This window comes from Oryctolagus cuniculus, chromosome 4 (genome assembly GCF_051225735.1).
Source record: "Oryctolagus cuniculus isolate XC-2025 breed Fujian yellow rabbit chromosome 4, ASM5122573v1, whole genome shotgun sequence".
Classification (NCBI taxonomy): Eukaryota; Metazoa; Chordata; class Mammalia; order Lagomorpha; family Leporidae; genus Oryctolagus; species Oryctolagus cuniculus.
In genome coordinates, this window is record NC_142870.1 from 86,063,298 (window position 1) to 86,090,549 (window position 27,252).

Genomic DNA, 27,252 nt, shown 5'->3' on the forward strand with positions numbered 1-27,252 from the left:
TCCTGGTTTCATCCTGGCCCAGCCCTGGCTGTTGCAGACATTTATAGAGTAAGCTAGGGGATGAAAAGGTCTCTCTCTCTCTCTCTCTCTCTCTCTGTTGTTCTTTCAAATAAATGAAAATGAACATTTAAAATAAATCCTCTAAAGCGTTGCTATATTCTTCAGAATAAAATACAAAAACCTTAACCATAGCTTCTTGCTCTCTAAGACATCTGGACTCAGTCACCCTTCTCATCTGATTCCCTCCACTTGCCCCATTGAATGTGCTGAGTATGTTTTCCCTTTGGACCTTTACAAATGCCCTTCCCTCTTCCCAGAGTGCTCCTGTCCCTACTTCTCCCCCCACCCCCAAATATCCACATGACTTGCTCCCTCATTTCCTTTAGGTCTGTCAAAAGTCACTTTATCAGCTAGACCTTCCCTTATCAACCCATATAAAATATCACACCATCACTCTCCAGCTCCCTTACCCTGCCTATTCTTTTTAATTAGATCTCTAAGTTCTTTCTTACATTTATTATTATTGCTTATTGTTAACTTCCTTGTATGCAGAGGTATTGTTTATTATGTGCATAGATAATCCCACATTAGTACAATGGCTGATGTGTAATAAGCACCAATTAATAGTTGTTAAGTGAATACTCCAGCGAGTGAATGATATCAAGCCCCTCTTTCACTGTCTCGACCAATTCCCTGGTCCTTCTCCTCCTTGAAGCAAGGTGGTTGCTACAGCTCCCACCAACATACCTTCACACATATGCTTTCAAAAATAGGAAGTCATAGGGAAAAAGCATTTTCCCTCCTATACTTCTCTCTTAACAGACAGACATATGCCTCTTCCAGAATCCTCCAGCAGATTTTCCTATATATTTGATTGACTAGAACTGGGTCAAGGGCTATCCATATCTGCAAGAGAGACTGGCAAAGTGTTTGTTTTCTCTAGGCTTTGGAGAGGGAGATGGGAGGCTGGGGGTAGTATGATAGATAAAACCACCATGCCAATCCAGTACCACAGTGTGTCCACCCCACTATCATCTGGTGTATTAGAGGCTCAGTAACCTGTGAGGTCCAGGGCACTCACCAGAGAGCTTTCACAGTGCCTTGTTTTTTTTTTTGTTTTTTTGTTTTTTTGTTTTTTTTTTTAAACCACACTTCATGTATTGAAAACATGGCCATCTATGTGACTCCTCTTTCCCATTTAACAGCTATTATATTAAACAAAAACATTTTCAAATAATTAGGTAGAAAATATTACTTATGTGACTCTGTAGTTACGGGCGATTAATGGAAGGGACTCTCAAGAGGAAGAACTAGGTGGGCAGATGAAGAAAAATGACCCAAGGCCTGTATCCCCCAGTGTGGCATGGAAGGAGAAAAGGAGAGAAAGGTTCCACGAAGAGAGCAGCAAAGGCCTGGTGGGCACCAGGGGCAGGGGCGGCGCCATAGGTCTTGCCTTCCTATTTGTTTGACAACCTTATTTATGCTTTACAAAAGAACCAAGGCCACATTTTTATATAACATTTGGAATTGAGACACTCAGAATGTTAGTTAGGAATTTATTTCCCCTTTTAACAACTTCCTAAAGCTTAGGATTTTTGGTGGATTGGTGTCATAGCCCGTGGCAGTGCCCTTTAACTTCTTTTTTTAAAGATTAATTTATATAAGAGTCAGACTTATAGACAGAGAGGGAGAAAGACAGAGAGAGATCGATCTTCCATTGCTGGTTCACTCCTCAAATGGCCACAATAGCTGGGGCTGGGCTGATCTGAAGACAGAAGCCAGTAGCTTCTTCCAGGTCTCCCACATTGGTGCAAGGGCTCAAACACACAGGCCATCAGCCACCGCTTTTCCAGGCCACAGTAGAGAGCTGCATGAGAAGAGGAACAGCTGGGATACAAATCGGTGCCCATATGGGATACTGGTGCCACAGGTAGAGGCTTAAACACAGCACCAGCCCCTCTCCTCTAAAAGACTCCTCTCTTAAAGGAATCTAGAAGGGACATTAGGATTTAGACGACCCAAGTAGACTCCCATCTTCATGTCTTCCCCATGCTTCCAATGGCTTACCATACTAACCCCTGAGTGAGGACATGCATGCCATGGTTGGCATGTGGGCCAGGAGGTGAGTAACCTGAGTTGGACTCCAGAGTAAGGAGAGAAGTATAGAAATCCTCCTTACATTTCCATCTGAAGCCTTGGGTATCTGTGGCCCCAGTTCTCTGACCCAACAGCAATAATGGCTCAGAATCAGAATGCGAGAGCCCTGGCTTTGACACAGGGCACCTGTACTACCAGACTGTCAGGTGAGCCCTTCATTATGTAATTATACAGTTGTCATGTCACTGCACTGTTTTCTCCTATATCCACTTGAAGTGAAAGAAGAGCTTTTCACATCTATAACGGCATGGATGGTGGCATGTGAAGCGTGCATTCTAAAATGAATGACATTTGAACGCCCAGGCATTCAGATCTTCTGTGATGAGGAACATGAAATACAACTCATGAAATTTTTTTAAAGATTTATTTATTTCAAAGAGAGTTACAGAGAGAGGTTAAGACACAGAGAGAGGTCTTCCATCTGCTCATTCACTCCCTAGATAGTCGCAACGGTCGGAGCTGCACCGATCCTAAGCCAGGAGCCAGGAGCTTCCTCCATGTCTCCCATGTGGGTGCAGGGGCCCAAGGACCTAGGCCATCTTCTACTGCTTTCCCAGGCCACAGCAGAGAGCTGGATTGGAAGAGGAGCAGCCAGGACTACAGCCGGTGCCCATATGGGATGCTGGCACTTCAGGCCAGGGCTTTAACCCACTGCGCCACAGCGCCAGCCCCATCGTGAAACCTTTTGACATACGTTGTGCCTGGGATAAGGGCACAGGTCTCTCACCCCCAGGTCACATAGAGCTCATCTTAATATTAAATTGGCAAATTTTTCAATCTAGCAGAAAACTGCTTTCAGTTCTTCTAAACAGTCAAGAAAGAAAGGGTAGTTTGCTCATGAGAAGTGAACACATTGCCCTTGAGATAACATGGTTCTCAAATTCATGTACTTGTCACGATGAACTCTTGAGCAGCCCGTTCCCTGCTAGGTAGGAAGGAGCAGTTGTCTGACTCCATGCGGAGCAATGTGACAATGGGTAGGCTACTCAACCCCATTCTTCATTTCCACCTTCTCCTATGAAGACCTAGCTCTTTAGGCTGATATGATCATTAAACAAACTAATGAAAAATAAATACTTAGAGGAATGCTAGTGACTACTTTGCATTAGCTAGTTTTGTTTTTGTTTGTTTGTTTCTTTTGCTACCCAAAGCTGATATGTTGTCAGTAAGTAGACACTTGAAAGAAAATGTGAAAAACAAATCTTCAACAAAATAGATTGAAGGGCATAGGGGAAAGAAATATTTTGTTTCTAAGTAAAAAAAAAAAAAAAAAGAATTGCAAAACCCATCAACAAGAAATTGTAGCATGACATTTATTTCAAAAGATAGAAAAAAATTGCTCATTTCTCCCTGCCTTAGTCTATATGTAAAATGTACAACTAGACTCTTCACTGAACTGCCTGGAAAATTTAGTTAGAAAATAGTCGTTCAATCCAGGAAACTAGATCCAGGAAACCAAGATTTTAGCCTGAAAGCCAGTTAAATGGGTGACTCCTGGCCTGTCTGGAACAGCCTCTCACTCCAATTTTTTTTTTAAGCAGACAACTAATCTTTGCTCTCTCCATGGCTGCCTGGAGCCAGTTTCTTGAGGCTGAACTTTGAATAGTGATTCTTTGTGGCTTATTGTTAGAAGAAGCATCAAGAATCCTTGGGTTTTCGGTAGCCTTCTTACCCAGCTAATGCAGTCAGCTTAGCAGCCCAGGCTCCTTTGTACAAAGCACAGAGAGGTTATCTGACACAATGTGGCCTGGGAGGGAGTCCACACCCTGAGTCTCACACCCTGAGAGTGCCACATCTCTGCCCCATGGCTGCCCTGTGACAGCTTCTCCGTGCTTGTGTGAGGGACTTAGTGCTGTGTGCCCAGAACTCTCCTCACAGTTCACAACCTCATTCACAAAGTCTCTTTTTTATTGTTTTGTTTTATTTATTTATTTATTTATTTATTTATTTATTTTTTACAGGCAGCTTGTACAGGGAGAGAGAGAAACAGAGAGAAAGGTCTTCCTTTGCCATTGGTTCACCCCCCAATGGCCGCTGCCGCCGGCGCACCACGCTGATCTGAAGCCAGGAGCCAGGTGCTTCTCCTGGTCTCCCATGCAGGTGCAGGGCCCAAGCACTTGGGCCATCCTCCACTGCACTCCCGGGCCACAGCAGAGAGCTGGACTGGAAGAGGAGCAACCAGGACAGAATCCGGCGCCCCGACCGGGACTAGAACCCGGTGTGCTGGCGCCGCAGGCAGAGGATTAGCCTATTGAGCTGCGGCGCCAGCCCCCATAGTCTCTTATGGCATATCCATGTGACCACGTGATGTAACTCCTGATCTGGTTGGAAATAGCACAAATATCCCTGAATGCTTGGAAACTACTGAAAGAAGAAACACATAAAAATAGAAACAGCATTATGCAAAAGGAAATACAAGAAAAAAAAATCTTACCCACAAAGCATTCGTTATTTTGCTGAATTAGTTTCTTCTACCCATCATTTAGCACCACCCATCCCAGTTTGACCTCCATAGAGGTTTTGTTGTTGTTGTTGTTTGTTTGTTTTTAAGATTTACTTATTTATTTGAAAGACAGAGTTACACAGAGAAAGGAAGAAAAAGAGACAAAGATCTTCCATCTACTGGTTCACTCCCCAAATGGCTGCAACAGCCAGGGCTGGGCCAAGCTGAAGCCAGGAGCTGGGAGCTGCTTCTGGGCCTCCCACATGAGTGCAAGGGCCCGAGTACTTGGGCCATCCTCAGCTGCTTTCCCAGGTGCATCAGCGGGCAGCTGGATCAGAAGTGGAACAGTCAGGTTTCAAACCGGCACCCACTGGGATGTTGCCATCACAGGCAGAGTCTTTATCTGCCGTGCCACATGCCAGCCCTAACACAAATTCGATCCTGTCACTCCCTTGATTAAACTCTTCTCTATCACCTGGAGTAAATTCCTCAGCCCTTCACTCTGCCCCAGACATCTGATCCCATTACAGTGTTCAGACTTCATCTCCCACTTCTCCTTCCAGTCATTCCTACACCATATGTTCTGACCACACTGGGCTATTTAAAATTTCCTGGCCATGACAGATGGCATCTTGTCTCCATGTCCAATGCCTTCTATGCCTCCTGTTTCAATGGCAAAACCTCCTTGTATTGCAAGGTCCAGTTAAAACCATTCCAACAATGAAGCAGAATTTGCTTCCTTTTATTCACTGAGCTGCCTTCGTAACTTCTAAAATAATGCTTATCCTACATGCTTTTTCACTCTCCGCCAACAGATTGTGAATACCTCACTGTTAAAGCTGGTTGTTAGTCACTTTTTTGTCCCTAATACCTAGTATAGGATTGCAGGTGTATGATAGATAGTTCAGTATACCATAAAGAAATGGGAAAAAAATGAACAAGCCTGCCTTCTTTTATTTTCTGTCTCTCTTTCCTATCATTCTCACCAGGGAGCAATTTTGCTAATCACAAGTGCTAGCTCTCCCTGCTCTGAGACTTCATCCCTGTGAGACCTCAGATATGAGTGAAAGTGAGGGGCATTTCACTTAGTCCTCAAGAGTAAATGAAGAATGATCTATGGAAGCTCCTAACAAAAAATTGTAAGTTGATAAAAACAGCTGCCCTACCTCACCTGCTGTCATCAGGGCCGTTCCAGAAGCTGCTGGCAAATTCAGCTCTCTAACAACTCAGAAGCTATTCAGCTGCCTCCCTGCTGATTTGCTCTCTGGCATAGCTGAAAAGGCACCGGCTTGTAGTCAGAAGTCCTGAATTCTGGTCTTGGCTTGGCAGCTTGAAATCTATATGACTCCATGCATGGAGGAACTGAGTCTATTTCTTTGTGTGCAAAGGAGAGGAAACAGTCCATACCCCTGCCCTGCCAACTTCACTAGATTCTTATAAAATTCGGAAGTTACAGAGAATCTGAAATTACTTTACCAAAGGAAAAGTACCAGAAGGATGAAAGGGTATAATACGTTGTTTATCTCTTATTGAAGGATATCCTAGGCTTTCCACAATTGTTTTTTTTCTTCAAAATATATTTCATTTTTAAGTTTTTATTTAACAAATGCAGCTTTTCATAGAAAAATTTACGAATATAGTTGTTCTTTGCCCCATATCCACCCTCCCACCACCCTGACTTCCATCCTACCTCCCTTTCCCTCTCCCATCTCCTTCTTCATCATGGTTCATTTTTAGTTTGATTTTTTTTTGACAGGCAGAGTGGACAGTGAGAGAGAGAGAGAGAGAGAGAGAGAGAGAGAAAGGTCTTCCTTTGCCATTGGTTCACCCCCCAATCACCACTGCGGCTGGTGTGCTAAGGCCGGCGCACCATGCTGATCCGAAGCCAGGAGCCAAATGCTTCTCCTAGTTTCCCATGTGGGTGCAGGGCCCAAGCACTTGGGCCATCCTCCACTGCACTCCCGGGCCACAGCAGACAGCTGGACTGGAAGAGGAGCAGCTGGGACAGAATCTGGCACCCCGACCGGGACTAGAACCTGGGATGCCTGCGCCACAGGCGGAGGATTGGCCTATTGAGCTGCAGCGCCGGCCAGTTTGATTTTATATACAGAGGACTAACTCCATGTTAGACACAGATTTCAACAGTTTGCACTCATGCACACACACAACATATAGAGTACAGTTTGAGAATAAGATTTGCAGTAGATTCTCATAAAACAACTCATTAAGGATGAAGGTCCTACATAGGGAATAAGTGCACAATGACTTCTGTTGTCATTTTAACAATTAACACTCTTACTTATGACATCAGTGGTCACCCAAGGCTCTTGCCATGCCAATAGCTATGGAAGCCTTCTGTGACCATAGACAGCATAGGTATTTGGACATGGCCATAAGCAAAGTGGACGTTCCTTCCTCCCTTCAGTGAAGAGTATATCCTTCTTTGATGATCCTTTCTCTCCACTGAGGTCTCACAGAGATCCTCCATGTAGGATATTTTTTATCACAGAGTCATGGCTTTCCATGCCTGAAATGCTCTCACAGGCCTTTCAGCCAGACCAGGAAGCCTTAAGGGTTGATTCTAAGGTCAGAGTGTTATTTACACTGAATGTCATTCTAGGAGTCTGTTGTGTACTGCTTCCCATATTGGACTTTCCTTCCTTTTTAATTCTGTCTATTATTATTATCAGGCATTTTATGTTATTTATGTAATCACTTTTACAATTATACCTGTCTATATATTGACTTTAATATTTAATACAATCATTTTAACAGTTAAGATGGTATTTATAACACCAATTTTAATGGGTTTGGAGTCCCATGACAAGTTTTCAGGCTGTACCCTTAGAAGTAAGTCTGTAGCACTGTATGCAGAACTACACTGCTTTACAGCTATAGACTATTTCCTCCTTCTCTTATTCTCCCTCTAATTTTTTACTGGGATCTTTTTCCAATTGACTTAATATACATATAATTAACTCTGTTACATAAAGAGTTCAACATATAGTATGAAGAAGAGAAAAGAGAAAGAAAGAAAACAGAGAAAAAAAGGAAATACAAAATAAAAGTAACAATAATAAACTGTCCCTCAACAGTCAGGTTAAGGACTATTCAAGTCATTGATTCTAAAAGTGTCAATTTCAGTTCTATAAGTTTCATTTTAGGAGCACTATTAATTCTCACCAATCAGGGAGAACATACGGTATTTATCTCTTTGGGATTGGGTTATTTCACTAAGTATGAAGTTTTCCAGCATACTCCATTTTGTTGCAAATGACTGGATTTCATCCCTTTTTACTGCTGTATAATATTCCATAGTGCACATATCCCACAATTTCTTTATCTGGTCTTCAGTTGATGGGCATTTAAGCTGATTCCATGTCTTAGCTATTGTGAATTGAGCTGCAATAAACATGGAGGTTCAGATAGCTCTTTGTTTACTGATTTCATTTCCCTTGGGTAAATTTTCAGGAGTGGGATGACTGGGTCATATGGTAGCTCTATATTCAGATTTTAGAGGTATCTCCATATTGTCTTCCATAGCGGCTTTACCAGTTTACATTCCCACCAACAGTGGGTTAAGGTACCCTTTCCCCACATCCTCTACAGCATCTGTTATTTGTTGATTTCTGTATTAGGGCCACTCAAATGGGTGAGATGAAACCTCTTTGTGGTTTTGATTTGCATATCCATGATGGCTAGAGATCCTGAACACTTTTTCTTGTGTCTGTTGGTCATTTGGATTTCCTCTTTTGAAAACTGTCTGTTTAAGTCCTTGGCCCATCTCTTAACTGGGTTGTTTGTTTTGATATTGTGGAATTTCTTTATCTCTTTGTAGATTCTGGCTATTATCCTTTATTGGTTATGTAGTTTGCAAATAATTTTTCCCATTCTGTCGGTTACCAATTCATTTTCCTGACTGTTTATTTTGCTGTACAGAAACTTCTCAATTTGAGGTAATCCTATTTGTTCATTTTGGCTTTGACTACCTGTGCCTCTGGGGTCTTTTCCAGGAATTCTTCACCTGTGCCAATGTCTTGCAGGTTTCCTCAACATTCTTAATTAATTTGATGATGTCATGGTGTAGATTTAGATCTTTAATCCATGTTGAGTGTATTTTTGTGTAGGGTATAAGGTAGGGGTCTTGCTTCCTACTTCTACATGTGGAAATCCAGTCTTCCTAGCACCATTTGTTGAAGAGACTGTCCCTGCTCCAGGGATTAGTTTTAGCTCCTTTTTCAAATATAAGTTGGTTGTTTGGATTGATTTCCAGGGTTTCTACTCCATTCGATTGGTCTATCCATCTATTTTTGTACCAGTACCAGGCTGTTTTGATTATAACTCTCCTGTAGTATGTCCTGAAGTCTAGTATTGTGATGCATCCAGCTTTGTTTTGGTTATATAAGATTGCTTTAGCTATTTGAGGTCTCCTGTTCCTCCATATGAATTTCAGCATCAATTTTTCTAGATCTGGGAAGAATGTCTGGTATTTTGATTGGTATATCATTGAATCTGTACATTGCTTTAGAAAGAATGGACATTTTGATGATATTCGTTCTTCAAATCCATGAACATGGCAGATTTTTCCACGTTTTTTGTATCTTCTGTTTCTTTCTTTAACATTTTGTAATTCTCATTGTAGAGATCTTTGACATCCTTGGTTAAATTTATTCCAAGGTACTTGATTGTTTTTGTGGCTATTGTGAATGGGATTGATCTCAGAAGTTCTTTCTCAGTCTGTATACAAAGGCTGTTGATTTCTGTGTATTGACTTTGTATCCTGTTATTTTACCAAACTTTTCTATGAGTTCCAGTAGTCTCTATAGTGGAGTCTTTTGGATCCCTGATAGATAGAATCATGTCATCTGCAAATAGGGATAATTCGACTTCCTCCTTCCCAATTTGTATCCCTTTGATTTCTTTCTTGCCTAATGGCTCTGGCTAAAACTTCTAGGACTCTATTGAATAGCAATGTTGAGTGGGCATCAGAATATCCTGCTGCTATAACGCCATCTTGCCCTGCCCCTTGGCCTTTCCCACAGTTGTTCTCTTCAGGAAGAACAAATTAATTACAAAGGCAAAAATACAGGAATTTCTTTAGGAAGACCAAGTCCAATACCAGAGACATATATTATCCAGGTGAAAGACCAGCCTCTAACACGGATAGCCTGGGACTTTCCCTGCTTAGTTCCCTTTCAAAGCACATTGACAACTTGTCACCACTGTGCCATTTGTTAAGGTTAGGATCCTGGTCCAAAGAAGGCATGGAGATGAACAGTCAAGGCAGAAAAGACTTTTATTTCAGGAGGACAGCATTGTGGGTTCTGAAGTAGGATTTCAGTCCACTTGGGAAGCAGGCAAGGACACTTTGAAGGTACTTGCTGGGAGGCGGTGGTGTTGGAGGTGCAGAAAGCCACAGTGGCAATAGTTGACCATGATGAGGAAGGGAAGAATTGGACATGTAGAAAGCCCAGTTGGAAATTGTTGACAGAAACTGCTCATCCACAATGTGTTATTTTGATAGGTTGGAATATTCCAAGTTGGTCACTCATAAAAATGAATGCTGAATACTGGGGTAGCAGAATACTGGCAGGTTTGGATTTAACTATTTGCCAGGGAAATAAAAATTCCACCAGGTCTTGGGGTTAGCCTGCTGGATCCTCACATGATCCATTTGTCAGATCACATGTCTATACTCAGCATCATTGCATGCTTTATGTTGCTGCCACAGAATACCTGAGCCTCTGGCTCACGGTTCTGAAGGCAGGGAAGTCCAAGAGCACAGCACTGCCTTCTTGTGAGGGCTTCTGGTGCTTCCTGTCAAGGGAGAAAAGTGAAGAGAAAGCAAGTGTGAAAGAGTGAAAACATGAGGGGTGGCCTCACTTTCCAACAAAACACTCTTGCAGTAACTAATCCAGTATGTCCTTGAGAACCAGAGCTCACTCAGTCCCATTGGTGTACTAACCCTGTTATAGTACACGAATCCCTGATGAGCAAGATGATCATGAGGCCCAAACACCTCTTCAGGGTTGCACCACCTCACAACACACTTACCTTGGGCATTCAATTTCCACATGGGTTTTGGAGAGGATACACCACATCCAAACAATAGCATTCAGTTTAGTCACATAGGATCTGTTGGGCATTTTATTTGCCTATAGGTAAATAAAATTCATGTCCTAGAAATATCTGTGTACCTATCAGAGATATGATTAACCTGTAGACATTCTTGGTTACAGAATTTATGCAATAAGGTGGTTCTGTCATTGGACATGTAACAGAATATATAGTCTTAATCTGCTTAGAGTAGGATGATAAGATTATTTTGGTTAAAGACACTAAAACTTTGCTGGGTAAATGATAAAGAAAACTGCTTAGAGAAGCATAGTAACAGCTAACTCTTATGAGGTGGTCACAGCATGCTACACAATCCTCAGGAATTCTCCTACATTCTGTTAACCAGTGGCAGTCCTTTGATGGAGGTTCTGCTGTAGGAATGTGTTTTCATTCCAATTTTTATTCCAAATCCTTACCCCCATGTAAGATCAGAATTCAAAGCAGAGGCATAACTGCATAAATGAGAGCAGGATTTATTTAACATATGGAGTAAGTATTCATTCAGGCATGAATGCTGATAACCCCACAAGGAGAGATGTTGCTGTGGATTCGTTGTGAGAGGAGGAGCGTGGTGGGGGCAAGAGGCGCGGAGTCACCACACAGACCCCGGGAGTCAGGTGAAAGCAGGCCAGAGGTGAGCAGCCCTCAGACTCATATATTTCAGTTGCTGTAGCAGCTTATATAGCCAAAGTAGCCAATCTGGTCAAGGGGTGGTCTATGCACTAACCAATCACAGCCTGTTGCAAGGAAGTTTCCAAAGCCATCCAATCACAGCTTGCTGCCGGGCAGTTTCTGTTGCCAGTGGCCATCTTGGCATGGCCTTCTCATTCCATTACATTTCCCCCTTTTCATTTATTTTTGAGCAATGGGAGGCATAATTCTTGGCAATACCATTGTTGACCCTGTTTCCATGTGATCTCCCTATGCAGCTGTGCCTGTCTTAGGTTGTGCCCCAGGGGATCTTACCCATCATTGACTAACCAGCGCTCAAAATGGGAGACCACAGGAGTGCTTGCTCAGATAGGGGTAGGAATGAGAAACAATGGTAATCAGGAATGACATGACTGCACACAGGCTGTGGGCCATTTGAATGGCTGACCAGAGCTAGTAGGGTATAAAACAGTAGCAGATGTGGCTATGGGCAGTCTCTCAGGGTAGGATGATAGGGCAGGTGCATATGCTAACAAGGCGGACTCTCAGTCTTGTTCAGCTGGTTCTGGTTGACTGTCAGTTGCAGGCTTGATGTTTCTGGCTGATACCCAAATGGGCTGTCCTGCATTCTCTGCAAAGACATAAGCATATCCTTGACCCTTGGTTAGCAGAAGCCTTTCTACGGGTGTTGGAATCCAGGGCCTGAATTCTGTGTTCACTTCAACATTAACGGCAAACATGCGGGTGGGATGGAGTCTAGCAGCTGCCCTGAGAGCCTGGGGTGCCCGAGAACTGCCACAAATGTGGGGATCCTCACTTGGTGTGGATGGGATGACCTCTTGTGGGTTATTGCCTGGAGGTGGTCTGTGTTTATCCCACAAGAATTTGGGGGGTGGCTGACTAGGCATTGCTACATTGTTTGCTACCTTGTTTTCTACATCACTTGCTGCATTGTTTCCTACATCGTTTGCTACATTGTTTGCTGTCATGTCATTTTCACTGTCAGAGTTCTTTCTCCCTAAGTCATCAACTGTTGTGTGAGGCAGACTCCTGGAGTGACAGGCTCTTAACACTCACAGATTCATTATGTTTGGTAATCTGTGTGCGCTTCTGAGAGGGGAGTATCTTTCCCATGTGTGAGTGTTTAAGAGTGGTGTGCCATGCCAACTCTAGCCAAAGGAAAGACATGCACAGCACTGCTGCCATAACAAAACAAATTCCTAGCTCCTCAGCGGCTCATGGCATTATGCAGGGGGTTCCCTATGTTAGACGAACAGACACTGGTGTAGCAGATCAGACGTATGTCCTGTGCTTAGTGGCGACTTCCTTGATTCTTTAGGTCAAGGCTATATGCCCACACGGTGTCTCTGGAGCATCACCTCTCTCGAGAGGGAAGATGACTTGGTTCCAAATTCTGGGATGATCAGTCCCTTATGTGAATTTGCTGGGCGAACTGAAAGTAAAAGGAGGAGCCGAGAAGCAGCGTTATGCTTTCTGGGCAGTGTGTGCCTAACCTGGAGTCACTCAGACCAAGGACAAGGACAAGGAAAGGGGCTTAGGAGGGGGTTCTGTGTTCACCCTCACAGAACCAAACAGCACACAAAACACCAAGGGCCAAGTAGCCGAAATCAAGGAGGGGACCACACCAGTCCAACATGTTGTCTCTCTCTCAGTCATGTTGGCATGCCAGATGTTGCTGTTGATTCGTTGTGAGAGGAGGAGTGTGGTGGGGGCAAGAGGTGTGGAGTCATCACACAGACCCCGAGAGTCGGGTGAAAGCAGGCCAGAGGTGAGAAGCCCTCAGACTCATTTATTTCAGTTGCTAAAGCAGCTTATATAGCCAAAGTAGCCAATCTGGTCATGGGGTGGTCTATGCCCTAACCAATCACCAACCAAACTGTTGCCAGGCAGTTTCTGAAGCCATCCAATCACAGCCTGTTGCCAGTCAGGCTCCATTGTCATATGGTTTCCAAAGCCATCCAATCACAGCCTGTTGCCAGGCAGTTTCTGTTGCCAGCAGCCATCTTGGCATGGCCTTTTCATTCTATCACAGAGAGATACTTCCCTTAAAAGGGCAGAGAGTGGTCCATGAGGCGAGAACATGAGAGAAGACAAGAGGAAGGGCTCTCCATAGTCCAGCAGTCCCCTTTATGGGATAAGATGTGGTACTCTAACTGGACATAAACATGAGGTAGAGTCTGGGCAGGGTTTAATGTGCAGGAGATTTCCTGAGTGCTTCATGGCATCTCCAGGTGGAGCTCAGCTCACACCTACCTGTCCATCATGGCATCTTCTCCTTCCCAGTTCTGGAAGAGATACAGGTGCATCATGGGAAAGTGGCTGTATGGGTGGCATTTAAAGGTATACAGTTAAAGTGCAGGGCTACAGAAAGAAATTATGGAAAAAAATCTCTGCCTCATTTATTTCTATCTATTCCCCATAGCAAGCACATTTTACAGTTGAGGAAAATTAAGTCACACAATTTGAATAACAGCTAAAATTTCCATTATAATTGAGAGAGTTATTCAGGTTTAAAAAATGTATGTAGGGGCCAGTGTTGTGGCATAGCTGGTAGGGCCATTGCCTGCAGTGCTGGCATCCCATATGGGCACCAGCTTTCGACCCAGCTGCTCCACTTATGATCCTGCTCCTTGCTATGGCCTGGGAAATCAGTGTAAGACGGCCCAAGTCCTTGGGGCCCTGAACCCATGTGGGAGACCTGGAGGAAGCCCCTGGCTCCTGGCTTCAGATTAGTGCAGCTCCGGCCATTGTGGCCAATTGGGGAGTGAACCAATGGATGGAAGACCTTTCTCTCTGTCTCTCTCTCTGCCTCTCCTCTCTGTGAAACTCTGACTTTCAAATAAAATGAATAAATTTTTTTAAAAAATGAAAAATGTATGTATGTATTTAATCTATATGATTTCTTTCTATAATCAACTTCAATAAATTGAGGTTGATAGAAAGATATGAATGATAACCTGTTTTCCATCATGTTTTTAAAAATTATTTATTTTATTTATTTGAAAGACAGAGTTATACATATAAAGAGGGGGAGAAAGAGAGAGAGAAATCCTTCTGCTGGTTCACTCCCATAATGGTTGCAACAGCAGGGGCTATTCCAGACTGAAGCCAGGAGCCAGAACCTTATTCTGGGTCTCCCACATGGGTGCAAGGGTCCAGTCATTTAGGTCATTTTCCACTGCTTTTTCAGGCATATTAGTAGGGAGCTGTATTGGAAGTGGAGCAGCCAGGACTCGAATCAGAGCCTCTATGGGTTGCTAGTGCTACAGGCAGTGGCTTAACCCACTATGCCACATTTCATTAAATTTTTTTTTGACAGGCAGAGTGGACAGTGAGAGAGAGAGATAGAAAGGTCTTCCTTTGCCGTTGGTTCACCCTCCAATGGCCGCTGCAGCCGGCGCGCTGCGGCCGGCGCACTGCGCTGATCTGATGGCAGGAGCCAGGTGCTTATCCTGGTCTCCCATGGGGTGCAGGGCCCAAGCACTTGGGCCATCCTCCACTGCACTCCCTGGCCACAGCAGAGAGCTGGCCTGGAAGAGGGCAACCGGGACAGAATCCGGCGCCCCGACCGGGACTAGAACCCGGTGTGCCGGTGCCCCAAGGTGGAGGATTAGCCTAGTGAGCTGCGGCGCCGGCCCCATTTCATTAAATTATATAGTGACTCACTGTCCATCAAAAATTATTTCTCCATTTCTTAGAAAAAAGCTCCTGCCTTTATTTGAGCTGACAATATATACATCAAAAACTTATAATTGCCTGCTTCCCTTAATGCTCTATAAGGCCAAATAGGAATGTTTTAAGTAATGAGGTGAAAATGGAAAGATTACCATAGAATAATTTTGTGGTATTCCCTAGAAAAGAATTTCATACAACTGTGAGGCAAATCCTTTGTTCCTGCTTTTTCATCTCTGTCGTGTGAGATACAGGCATAATGGCTGGAGCTCTAGTGGTTATATGGACCATGAGGTAACCTCAAGGGGAGAAATCAGTCATATAAAAAAGGAAGGATGGAGCCTGAGGTCCTAATAATTTTTGGAGTATTCATATCACTGCTGAACAGCCTACTCTATCTTTTTACATTAGAAGAGTAAGTCCTGAATATGTAAGTAGATGTTTCAGTTTTCCTTTTATGTCCAACCAGAACAAATCCTATTTGATACAAAGATCACCTGGAAATTTTCTGTATTCATCTCTGTTTTGTGGACATTTCACTGTAGATTAGGAGCTCAACTACAGAGAAATTCCATAATTAATTCAATTCCCATTTTTAGCTTCTCAATGAAATAGAGAAAAGAAGTTTTATCCCACTTTTTTTTTTTTTGACAGGCAGAGTGGACAGTGAGAGAGAGAGACAGAGAGAAAGGTTTTCTTTTTTTTGCCATTGGTTCACCCTCCAATGGCTGCCGTGGCCAGTGCGCTGCGGCCAGAGCACCGCACTGATCCGATGGCAGGAGCCAGGTACTTCTCCTGGTCTCCCATGGGGTGCAGGGCCCAAGCACTTGGGCCATCCTCCACTGCACTCCCTGGCCACAGCAGAGAGCTGGCCTGGAAGAGGGCAACCGGGACAGAATCCGGCGCCCCGACCGGGACTAGAACCCGGTGTGCCGGCGCCGCGAGGCGGAGGATTAGCCTAGTGAGCCGCGGCGCCGAAAAAAAGAATCAAAGTTACCAGTTAAAATCAAAGTTGGAGATTCAATTCTTTTCCTAGCCCTAATTAAGATGATTAGTCCAAAATTAACCAACTTAAATTTCTATTATTGTATGCATTTACATTTAGGATTGTTCTCTCAATCGCTTGAGAAAAGGACCATTTTATCATAATATTCTTCATTGCTTAAAATCTAAGAATAAAAAATCTTATAGAATTTAAATAATAAACAAATTCATCATTGCTTAAAATCTAAGAATAAAAAATCTTATAGAATTTAAATAATAAACAAATTCATAATAAAAACTCCAAAGTTAACTGAATTGGAATCCAACAAAGAGAAAGATAGAAACTGTTTGTTTTCAGTACACTCCAAGATAGGTACGTTGTAGGAGGTTTGTTCTTCCTTAAATGCCTGCCAAAGTTATTTTCTGTACTAATCTACTACTTTCTGTACTATGATAATGAATCACACAAGTCATCCACATTGCACTTGACTTGTAAATTGACTGCTGCTGGCCATAAACCTCAGTGGGCACTTGTTTGGGTCTAAAGCAAATCATCAGATTTAAACCCCAGCACATTCCTGAGGTCTTTGTCATTGTCGTGTGTTTCAGGACATCCTGACATACCTCTGCTGCAGAGTGTTTTGAGGACATGGACTTCTGGTGAGAGTGGCAGGCACTCCGGTGACCTATTTGCTGGTGAAGCCTGTGTGAGTTATTTTGCTCAAACAAAATTTTAATGCATCTGGGAAACAATCAGAAAAGCCAACAGCAAACTAAGAAGTATCCGCTTTAGGAAATCTATGAACCAGAGGTAAGAAAGTCGGAGTGTGTGGTATTGGAACAAAACCATCCCTTTCTTCTACCCTTCCCATAGAACCAGGTAGAGACTCCACTCTAGACCGCTGCACCTAGGAAGACACGGCTCCTTCTCTTCCCGACTCCCAGCTGGAAGGCTTTCTTTTTGGGAGGAGCAGGGCTTTAGTTGTCATCCTGCCTCCAGCTACCAGCTATTGAGGAGAAATCACAAATAAATGTGGTCAAAAGTGGGGCCTTCCTCGCTCCACCTGACTCCAGGAGTGGAAGTGAGACTCCAGCTTGAGTGCTGCATCTGTAGTGACTGGAGCCCTGAAAGCCCTTCCTTCTGTTGGAGGTGTTGGTTTCATGCCAAGAATGGCAAGCCTGGGGACCCCCAGCTGCTGACCTAATTTCCCTTCCACTCAGTATTCGGCTCCGTGAGTAAAAATGTCAGCCAAGGAAGAGCTGTCATTGCCCCATCTGCACGTTCAGAGCCCTGGCTCTGAGATATTCTTTTCCTTTCATTTTTTTTTTTTTGCCTGGGGCAGGGGAAACAAACCAAGCAAGAAACGATTGTTAGTCTCTTCCCCATAACTGACTTCATTTGCAATCATATGTAAAGAAGTTTCAACATAAAGGCACTTTGAGGAACAGTAAATGTTGGAGTGAAAGACCACAGGAAGGAGATAGCTGAAGATCTAGGCTATACTGTAGGCCAGACATTTGCAGGAGAGAACCATGAAACAAGAACTCTGTGAGGAACCTTCCTGGGGTAAGGACACACATTGAACATATTAGGAACTCTTCTGTCAAATGAACCATAATTTGATTTTAGTGATTTGTAGAGGAATTTATGCCTAGAGCATTGCTGGAAACAATAGAACACTCAGTAGGCAAATGACTGCTGGGTGTGGTCAGTGGAGAGTGACAGCTAAGTGTGAGCATGGGAAGAGCGGAAGCACCCCTAAAAGTATCACTATCGTTCCAAGATGACTGCAGGCATGTTCAAACCTACACCCCTGAGATTTTACTAATATAGGCAGTCACTAAACAAGTAAATAGATAACCATAACAAGCCTCAGATGATGGGACAGTGCTCAGAATTACAGTATATTACCTAAAATGTGCAATTTCCATGAAAAAGTATAAGGCATACAAAGAAACAGGAAAATACTATGCATATATCTGAGAAAAACAAAAATAGGCAACAGAAATTTCCATCAAAGTAACTGGATGTTAGATTAACAGAAAATAATTTCAAAGTAGCCATCATAAATATGTTCACAGTACTAATGGGAAGCAAGATTAAAGGAGTAAAGAAAGGTGTGATGACAGCATATCAAATAGAATACATCATTAGGGGCAGGTGTTGTGGTACAGTGGGTTAAGCCTTTGCTGGGACACCCACATCCAATAATGGAGTGGCAGTTCAAGTTCCAGCTACTCTGCTTCTGATCCAGCTTCCTGCTAAGGCAACCAGGAAGGCAGCAGATAGGCAACTTACTGGTGACCTAAATGGAATTCCTGGCTTTGGCTTTGACTTGGCTCAGCCACAGCTGTTGAGGGCATTTGGGGAATGAACCATTGAATGGAAAATCAATCCCTCTCTCACTGTCACTCTATCTTTCAGATTTTTTTTTATAAAAGATTATGTTAATAAGACATAGAAATTATTAGAAATAAAAAACTCACCAGAGGGGCTCATTACTGGCCAGGGCTCCCTGCTCACGCACCCCTCTTAGTTATAAAACCACTGAATTTACCTTCTGAGAAAGGGGACAGTTATTTTTTAACTACAGGCCAGTAGGAGAAATGGGCAACTCACTTTGAGGTCTATGTCAATCTTTCCATACAACATTTGGGAATTTATTGAGTGCGGTAGGTTGCAGAACTCGGTGAAACAAAGCAACAGAACATGATAGGTGCAGAGTAAAGGGACGGGGAGGGTCCTCTGAGCAGGGTCCTTGGCAAATCTTGTCTTTATGTGCATTGGACGTTCAAAGATGGCTCCTGAAATATCATCTGAAATGTATTATTGAACATGATAATCAATCATAAGGTAACTCTGTCCACCAATCTGAGTTGATCTGCCCAGGCTCCAGTTACAAGGCTGGGTGAAGTGGGCTCTGTCCAATTATATCAGGGGTCCTTGAAAGAGAATTCTTCTGATTCCTTTGCAAAAACAACAATTATGGGATTGTAAGTTACTATGCAACAGGTATGTACAAGTCATGAGAAGTTGTTGTTAAACAAGGGGAAGGAAATCCTTTGTTGTTCATGGTTCAGGCTCAATAGTAGATTCTACCTGGTGGAAGAAAGAATTTGTGAATTTCAAGATAGATTGATTTAAAAACATGAAAATCTGAAGAAACAAGAATGAGTAAAAGTAAGCAGGGCCTTAGAGGGGTGTGGGGTGCTATTAAACACACCGACATATACATACTGAGAATACTAGAAGAAAAGACGAATAAGAAGAAAAAAATTTCAAGAAATGACTGAAAACTTTCCAAATTTTTTTTTTTTAAATCTATATATCTAGGAAGCTCAAATAATTCTAAGTAGTACAAAGCGCAAAGCAATTGGCAAAGGAGAACATCATTGTAAACGTGCTGGAAGCCAGACAAGGAAAAAATATTAAAAGTAGCAAGAGAAAATAAAATGACATGACACTTAGAACGTGGACTCCAGTAAGATTAGCAACCAAGTTCCCAGCACCCACAATGGAGCCCGGAGGTCAGTGGTGGGATAACATACTGAAAATGTTAGGTAGGAAGTTAGAAATCAGCCTATGTGCATGACAGGGGCCTGAGGAAAACAGAAGTTTCTTCGGAGAGGAAGGCAACAGCCTCAGAGGTAACCAGTAGTTTACACTGCAAAGTCCCGCCCAGACCCTGAGAACGTCACAGGTCTCAGCCCTCCCCCAGGGCAAGCTCTCCAGGAGAATTCTCTCTCCTCTGTACCAAATGAGGTATCAAGCTCCTGCGGCTGGTACTGCTGGATGGGCTGCCCAGTCTGAGAGCACTGAGTAGTAATCCCTTGGGAGAAATTTCACCTAATTCACACTCAGCAAACCCTTAGTCCTGGAGGAGGAGGAGGAGAAAGAGAAATGGCGGGAAGAACTCAATCACTTTCTCAGCTGCCTGCCTGACCTGCCAGGTATATTCTCTCCATTAAACCCTGTAACCTTGCTGTCCGCAGACTGAGTGACTGGACGCTCTTTCTTGGATTCTGTCCCATCTGCTGTGAAGGATGCCCTACCCCCAATAAACCTTGCTACCTTGCTTACCACTGCTCTCTGTCGCACTTCTGAATTCTTTCTTGTGTTTAGACAAGAACCTATCCCTGATGGAACAAGGACGTAAGCCTCAGTCATTTTAGGTTCTGGTTCCCCTGCCTTCCTTCAAGAGATCAGCTCAGATTCTCCTCTTGTGTTGCCCCCCTCCCCCAGGTTTGGAAGCCACAGGGCCAAACCTGAAGAACCCATATAGAGATGCTCACCTCCGCCTACCCAAGCTATAAAAAGGCCCAGCCTGCCAAGGGCCCTTTACCAAGTGTTCTTTCATTCTGTGTACACGCTGGCAGTTGATCAACCTCTGCAAGTTTATTTTCTCAGAATAAACTTGGTCTGACTGCGAGTCCGTATTCTGCCTCCTCTCTGTTCTGCACAGCTTTTCTGTACATTTGGTGGCCCGTGTGAGGAGGCACCAATCTGTGCCTCTTCTCCTTACAATCCCACCCATCCCAGCTAATAAAACTACTTAAGGAAAAAATGGTAAATCAGGAATCCTGTACCTGGCAAAGCTGTCATTCAAAGTGTGAAAGCAATATAAAGAGTTTCCTAGAAAAACAACACTGAACTTGTTACCATCAAACCTTCCTTCCTCACAAGAATTGCTTAAGGAAGTTTATACAATGAAAGTAAATGCCTCCAGATATTCTTTATTCAATTCTACACACATATACACAGACACACAAAACTATGAGTGCTGCTAAAGGTGATTGTGTAATTACAAAATATAGTATAATGTATATTTTCCTGTTTTCTTCTACTGTAGATTGAAAAAGCAATTTTAGGGGAGATCATTTGGCTTAGTGGTCGTTATCCACATCCCACATCAAAGTACTGTTTATTAAAGATAAACACAGATATTTGGTAATAATAAAGGGATCAATTGAGAGGAAGTTATTACAAATATATATGTAGCTTATAACAGAGCATGCCAGTTAAAAAAATCTAACAGAAATGAAGGGAAAAAGAGAAAATTCAAAACTGAGTTGGAGACTTCAATTCTCAATTTTTAATAACAGATGACAGATAAACCTAGACAAGAGATTAACATTGAAAAGAACTATAGGCTGGTGCCATGGCTCAATAGGCGCCAGCACACCGGGTTCTAGTCCCAGTCGCCCCTCTTCCTGTCCAGCTCTCTGCTCTGGCCCGGGAGTGCAGTGGAGGATGACCCAAGTCCTTGGGCTCTGCACCCACATGGGAGACCAGGGGAAGCACCTGGCTCCTTGCTTCGGATCAGCGCGGTGCGCCGGCCGCAGCGGCCATTGGGGGTGAACCAATGGAACAAAAAGGAAGACCTTCCTCTCTGTCTCTCTCTCACTGTCCACTCTGCCTGTCAAAAAAATAAATAAATAAAAAAGAAAAAAACTATAACAAAACTATTCCTAATAGCCATTTACAAATTTTTTCACTCAACAACAGAATATCTATTCATCTCAAGTACACATGGAACTTTCTCTAAGACCAGTCACATGTCAAACTATGAAATAAAGTCTCAATAAACCTAAAAAAATATAAATAATAAAGCATATTCTTTTGTAACAATGAAACAATGAAACGAATTTACTAAGTCACTAAAGGAAAATTGGAAGAAACTCACAAATATGAAGATTAAACATATTCCTAAATAGCCAATGAGTTAATAAAGAAATTCCAAAGAGAAATCAAGATGGAAATGAAGATATAACACACTAAAGCTTATAGTATGTAACTAAAGCAGTACTCCCATGAAATTTATTATTGTAAATCAATAACCTAGCCTTCCATCTTAAGACACAGGTAAAGGAAGAGCTAATTAAACATAAAACAAGCAGAGATGAAATAACAAGGATTAGAGTGGAGAGTGATAACATAAAATGAGAACATACTAGATAAAAGAAATTAAACCAAAAGTCCTTTAAAAAGATGAACAAAATCGACAAACTTTTACCAAGTCTGATGAACAAAAAAAGAAAGCTCAAATTGCCAGAATCAGAAGTGAAAGAGAGGATATATCAACTGACATTACTCCCCCAAAATAGATTATGAAAGAATACTGAGTAATTGTACAATAAAAAATTAAATAGCTAGACAAAAAATATGTGTACCTAGAACAACACCAATGACTAAAATAGACTCAACAGAAACATTCATCCTGAAGAGTTTGGATTAGTTGGCCAAACAAACCAGAAAAAGCTTAGGCCCAATGGAGCCACTGCTGAATTCTACCCAAACATTCAAAAAATTAATACCAATTCCTCACAAATTAGAGTGAGAAGGGACACTTTCTAACTTATTTTATGTGACCATTATTACTCTGATACCCAAATTTTAAAAAGGCCACACAAAAGGAAAGCTACACAACAGTATCTCATGCGAATATAGAGGAAAAAGTTCTCAAGAAAATACTAACATACCAAATCCAGCAACATTTAAAAAGAATTGCATGCCATTACTAAGTGAGACTTATTCCAGAAATTCAAAGTTGGTTTAATATCTAGAAATAATAGCATTAAAAACAAACCAAAGCAAACACATGAAAAAACACATGATGATCTGTATAGACACTGTAAAAGTGTTTAATAAAATGCAACACTGCCTTCATGATTAAAAAAATGCATAAAACTACAAACTTTCACAACTGGATAAATATCATGTGTGAGGAATTCACATCATGTACAATGATGACAGACTAAATGCTTTCTTTACAAATGAGGAATAAGTCAAGAATGTAACTCCTTGCTGCTTCTATTCAGTGTTATGCTGAAGATTCTAGTAACTATGACAGCTGTGAAAGAAAAGTATAAACAGCAGCCTGATTCAAAAATAGGAAATGACCCTTCTAACAGGTGAAATAATTTTGTGTATGAAAAATCCTGGAGAATTCAGGCCGGCGCTGTGGCTCACTGGGCTAATCCTCCGCCTTGCGGCGCCGGCACACCGGGGTTCTAGGCCCGGTCGGGGCGCCGGATTCTGTCCCGGTTGCCCCTCTTCCAGGCCAGCTCTCTGCTGTGGCCCGGGAGTGCAGTGGAGGATGGCCCAAGTGCTTGGGCCCTGCACCCCATGGGAGACCAGGAGAAGTACCTGGCTCCTGCCATTGGATCAGCGCGGTGCACCGGCCACGGCAGCCATTGGAGGGTGAACCAACGGCAAAGGAAGACCTTTCTCTCTGTTTCTCTCTCTCACTGTCCACTCTGCCTGTCAAAAAAAAAAAAAAAAAAAAAAAAAGAAAGAAAGAAAGAAAGAAAAATCCTGGAGAATTCACTAACACTTTATAACTAAGAAACTGTCTAACAAACTTTCCGGATACAAAATCTATCTATCTATCTATCTATCTATAAATTATATTTTATATGCATGTAATGAACAATTGGAAAATGAAATTATGAACATTTAATTCATAATAGCATAAAAAGAATAAAATACTTAAGAATATACTTAGCAAAAGAAATGTAAAGTTAGCACTCTGGAAATTACATTTCTAATTTTCATTGTTGAATAAAACTTTGTTAAAAGTAATTAAAGAAAATCTAAACAACTGGAAAACCAGCTCATGGTCGTGGAATACTTAACATTGTTAAGAAGGCAGTACTCTCTCAAACTGATTAACAATTCAAGCAATCTCTACCACAATTCCATCTGACTTCTTTATAGATATATTAATGAACTCATTCTAAAATTAATATAGAATTTGTAAAGAATCCAAAAAGGAGGATTTACATTTCTTCAGCTCAAAACGTACTACCAAAACAACAGCAATGAAGATATTGCTGTACCAGCACAAAGATGGACACATAGATCACTGGCACAGTATTATGAACTCAGAAATGAACCCACACATCTACAGTCAACTGATCTTTAACAAAGCTCCCTAGAGTGTACAATGGGGGCAGGATCTTTTCAACACATAATACTGGCACAACTAGATAGCACATGCAAAAGATTGATGTTGGAGTCTTTCCTCATTGTAGCTACAAAAATAAAGTTCCCCATTTAAAAACATAAAAACTCCTAGAAGCGACCTCTCTTTTTCAGCCACCCCTTCTAGGACCCCTCTGGCACTGCCAGGAACTTTCTTTTCATTTTCGCTTTCTCTTTCACTTAATAAATTTTCTTAGCATTACTCACATTTCTTTGTCCATGACCCTAAATCTTCATAGACACGAGACAAAGAACCAGTAGAGAGAAAAAATTGTAACTCAAAAGAGCTGCAACATTTCTGAAAATTAGATGGAAAGAAAAATCTACACCAGTACTGTAGTCTGAATTTAATTTTTTAAATTTATTTATTTATTTTTAATTTTTTTTTTTATTTGACAGGCAGAGTTAGACAGTGAGAGAGAGAGATACAGAGAGAAAGGTCTTCCTTCCATTGGTACACCCCCCAAACGGCCACCACAGCCGGTGCGCTGTGCCAATCCGAAGCCAGGAGCCAGGTGCTTCCTCCTGGTCTCCCATGGGGTGCAGGGCCCACGCACTTGGGCCATCCTCCACTGCCTTCCCAGGCCACAGCAGAGAGCTGGACTGGAAGAGGGACAACCAGGACAGAATCTGGCGCCCATATGGGATGCCGGCACCGCAGGTGGAGGATTAACCTACTGCACCACGGCACTGGCCCCTGAATTTAAATTTTTTAAAGATTTTACTTATTTATTTATTTGAGAGGTAGAGTTATAGACAGTGAGAGGAAGAGACAGAGAGAAAGTTCTTCCTTCTGTTGGTTCACTCCCCAGTTGGCCAGAGCTATGCTGATCTGAAACCAGGAGCCAGGTGCTTCTTTCCAGTCTCCCATGTGGGTGCAGGGGCCCAAGAACTTGGCCATCTTCCACTGCTTTCCCAGACCATAGCAGAGAGCTGGATCAGAAGAGGAGCAGCCGGGACTTGAACCTACTGCACCAAGGCGCCGGCCCCTGAATTTACGTTTAGTTGCTCCATGATATATGCATGTTCTTATTCCTTTGTGTGTGTGTGTGCATGTGTGTGTGCTGAAAACTTTCCAGCTTCTTCAAGGAAGTAGTTAAATCACAATCAAATCATCTGATTCAGTATTACTGCAGAAATCTATTACAGAGCAGAAAGAGTTGAGAACTCCACTTGAAGAACCTTAAAATCAAACCGAGATGGAGTGACTTAAGCTAACGCTATTAAAAACAAGAAGTCACCTTTGCCCCAAATAAAATTAAAGTTTTAAAATTATAGCCCTAAACTTTTTCCCCAGAGCTAAAATTAGGTGCAGCTATAAAAATAAGGGACCCTATGCTTAGCTAGCTGAGACACTTGCGCCTGGCTGTGCTAAGACCTAACCCATTTTGTATGCCTCCTAATACTCAGATAACGGTGTGGGAAGCGAGACGCTGCTCTCCCTCCAGGGTAACGAAGGGAGAGAGATGTCATCCCCCTCAGGGTGAACAAGATGGCTCTGGCAGGGAAAGGAACTGCTGAAGAAGTAAACAACAAAATGGCGATGAGGGGCATGCCTCCCATGTGATCCCGTAGCTGATTGGATAGAGGACGCATGCCTTTCACATGATCAGCTCACTGATTGGATAGAGGACACATGCCTTTCACATGATCAGCTCACTGATTGGATAGAGGACACATGCCTTTCACATGATCAGCTCACTGATTGGATAGAGGACACATGCCTTTCACATGATCAGCTCACTGATTGGATAGAGGACACATGCCTTTCACATGATCAGCTCACTGATTGGATAGAGGATGCATGCCTTTCACATGATCAGCTCACTGATTGGATAGAGGATGCATGCCTTTCACATGATCAGCTCACAGATTGGTCGCTGCGGGTATATAAACCGTGTGGCTCTGTGCTGGGCGCGCTCTCTGGACTCCCGAGTTCAGGAGGCCCATCTGCCCAGACGCTGAATAAATCCTCTTGCTTTTGCATCAGCCGGTCTGGACTCTGAGTCTGGGGTGTGCCTCTCGATGTGTTAGCATCCTCACTCAGAGGGTCTAACACACTAAGAAGTTCAGTTGTGTTCTTACCTCTTTTAGCTGTCAAGTGGTATAGTTGAATGTGCAGGTTTCTGCTACATTTAAACCTGAATAATCATGTTAGATCTCTCTTTTAGGCCCTGCAGGGAGTTGCAGCTCCCTGCTAGGAGAAAAAATAAGGAATGCATTATTTTTCCCATTAGATATGTAACTTTGAAGTAAGCTATATCTTACTTGCATAGGCTTACTTATGCAGTTTTGAATATGACACCAATGAGACTACTTACAGTCTACTGCAAATATCAACAATTCAATAAGAGCCATTGGTTAGGGAAGGCCAAGAATTTCTCAGGACAAAAGGCAAAGATTTGAACTGGTTTGTTTCATCTCACCTCATAATACTGGCAGGTTGAAAAACTTTGTGAAGTAATGAAATAAAAAGATAACATGCATTTTCTACAGCATTGTAAAGCCCCCTCATAAGCCCTGTCTCATCCAGTCTGATTCTTCAAAGAACAACATGAAATTTCCATTTAGGTAAGTTAGGTTAGGTATGATTTTTTTAAAGATTTGTTTTATTTATTTGAAAGATAGTTACAGAGAGAGGTAGAGACATAGAGAGAGGTCTTGCATCCAGTGGTTCACTCCCCAGATGGCCACAATGGCCAGAGCTGCGCTGATTTGAAGCCAGGAGCCAGGAGTTTCTTCCAGTTCTCCCATGCAGGTGCAGGGCCCAAGGACTTGGGCCATCTTTTGCTTTCCCAGGCCATAGGAGAGAGCTGAATCTGAAGAGAAGCAGCTGGGGCTAGAACTGGCACCCATATGAGATGCTGGCATCACAAGCTATGTCTTTAATCCGCTGTGCCACAATGCCAGACCCAGAATGATTTTTCTGTACTTGACTATCCTCTCTAGTGCAGATATCCAAGTAATTACTTTCTATTGAGGTCGGCGGCATTGTGGTACTGTGGATAAAGGTGCAATTTGCAATACCAGCATCCCATATGGGTCCTAGTTCAAGTTCCAGCTCCCTAGTACTGGCCTGGGAAAAGCAGTGGAGGATGACTCAAATGCTTGGTCCCCTACTACCCACATGGGATGAGGCTTCTGGATCCTGGCTTTGGCCTGGCCCAACCCTGGCCATTGCTACCATCTGGGAAGTAGGGGAGCGGATGGAAGATCTCTCCAT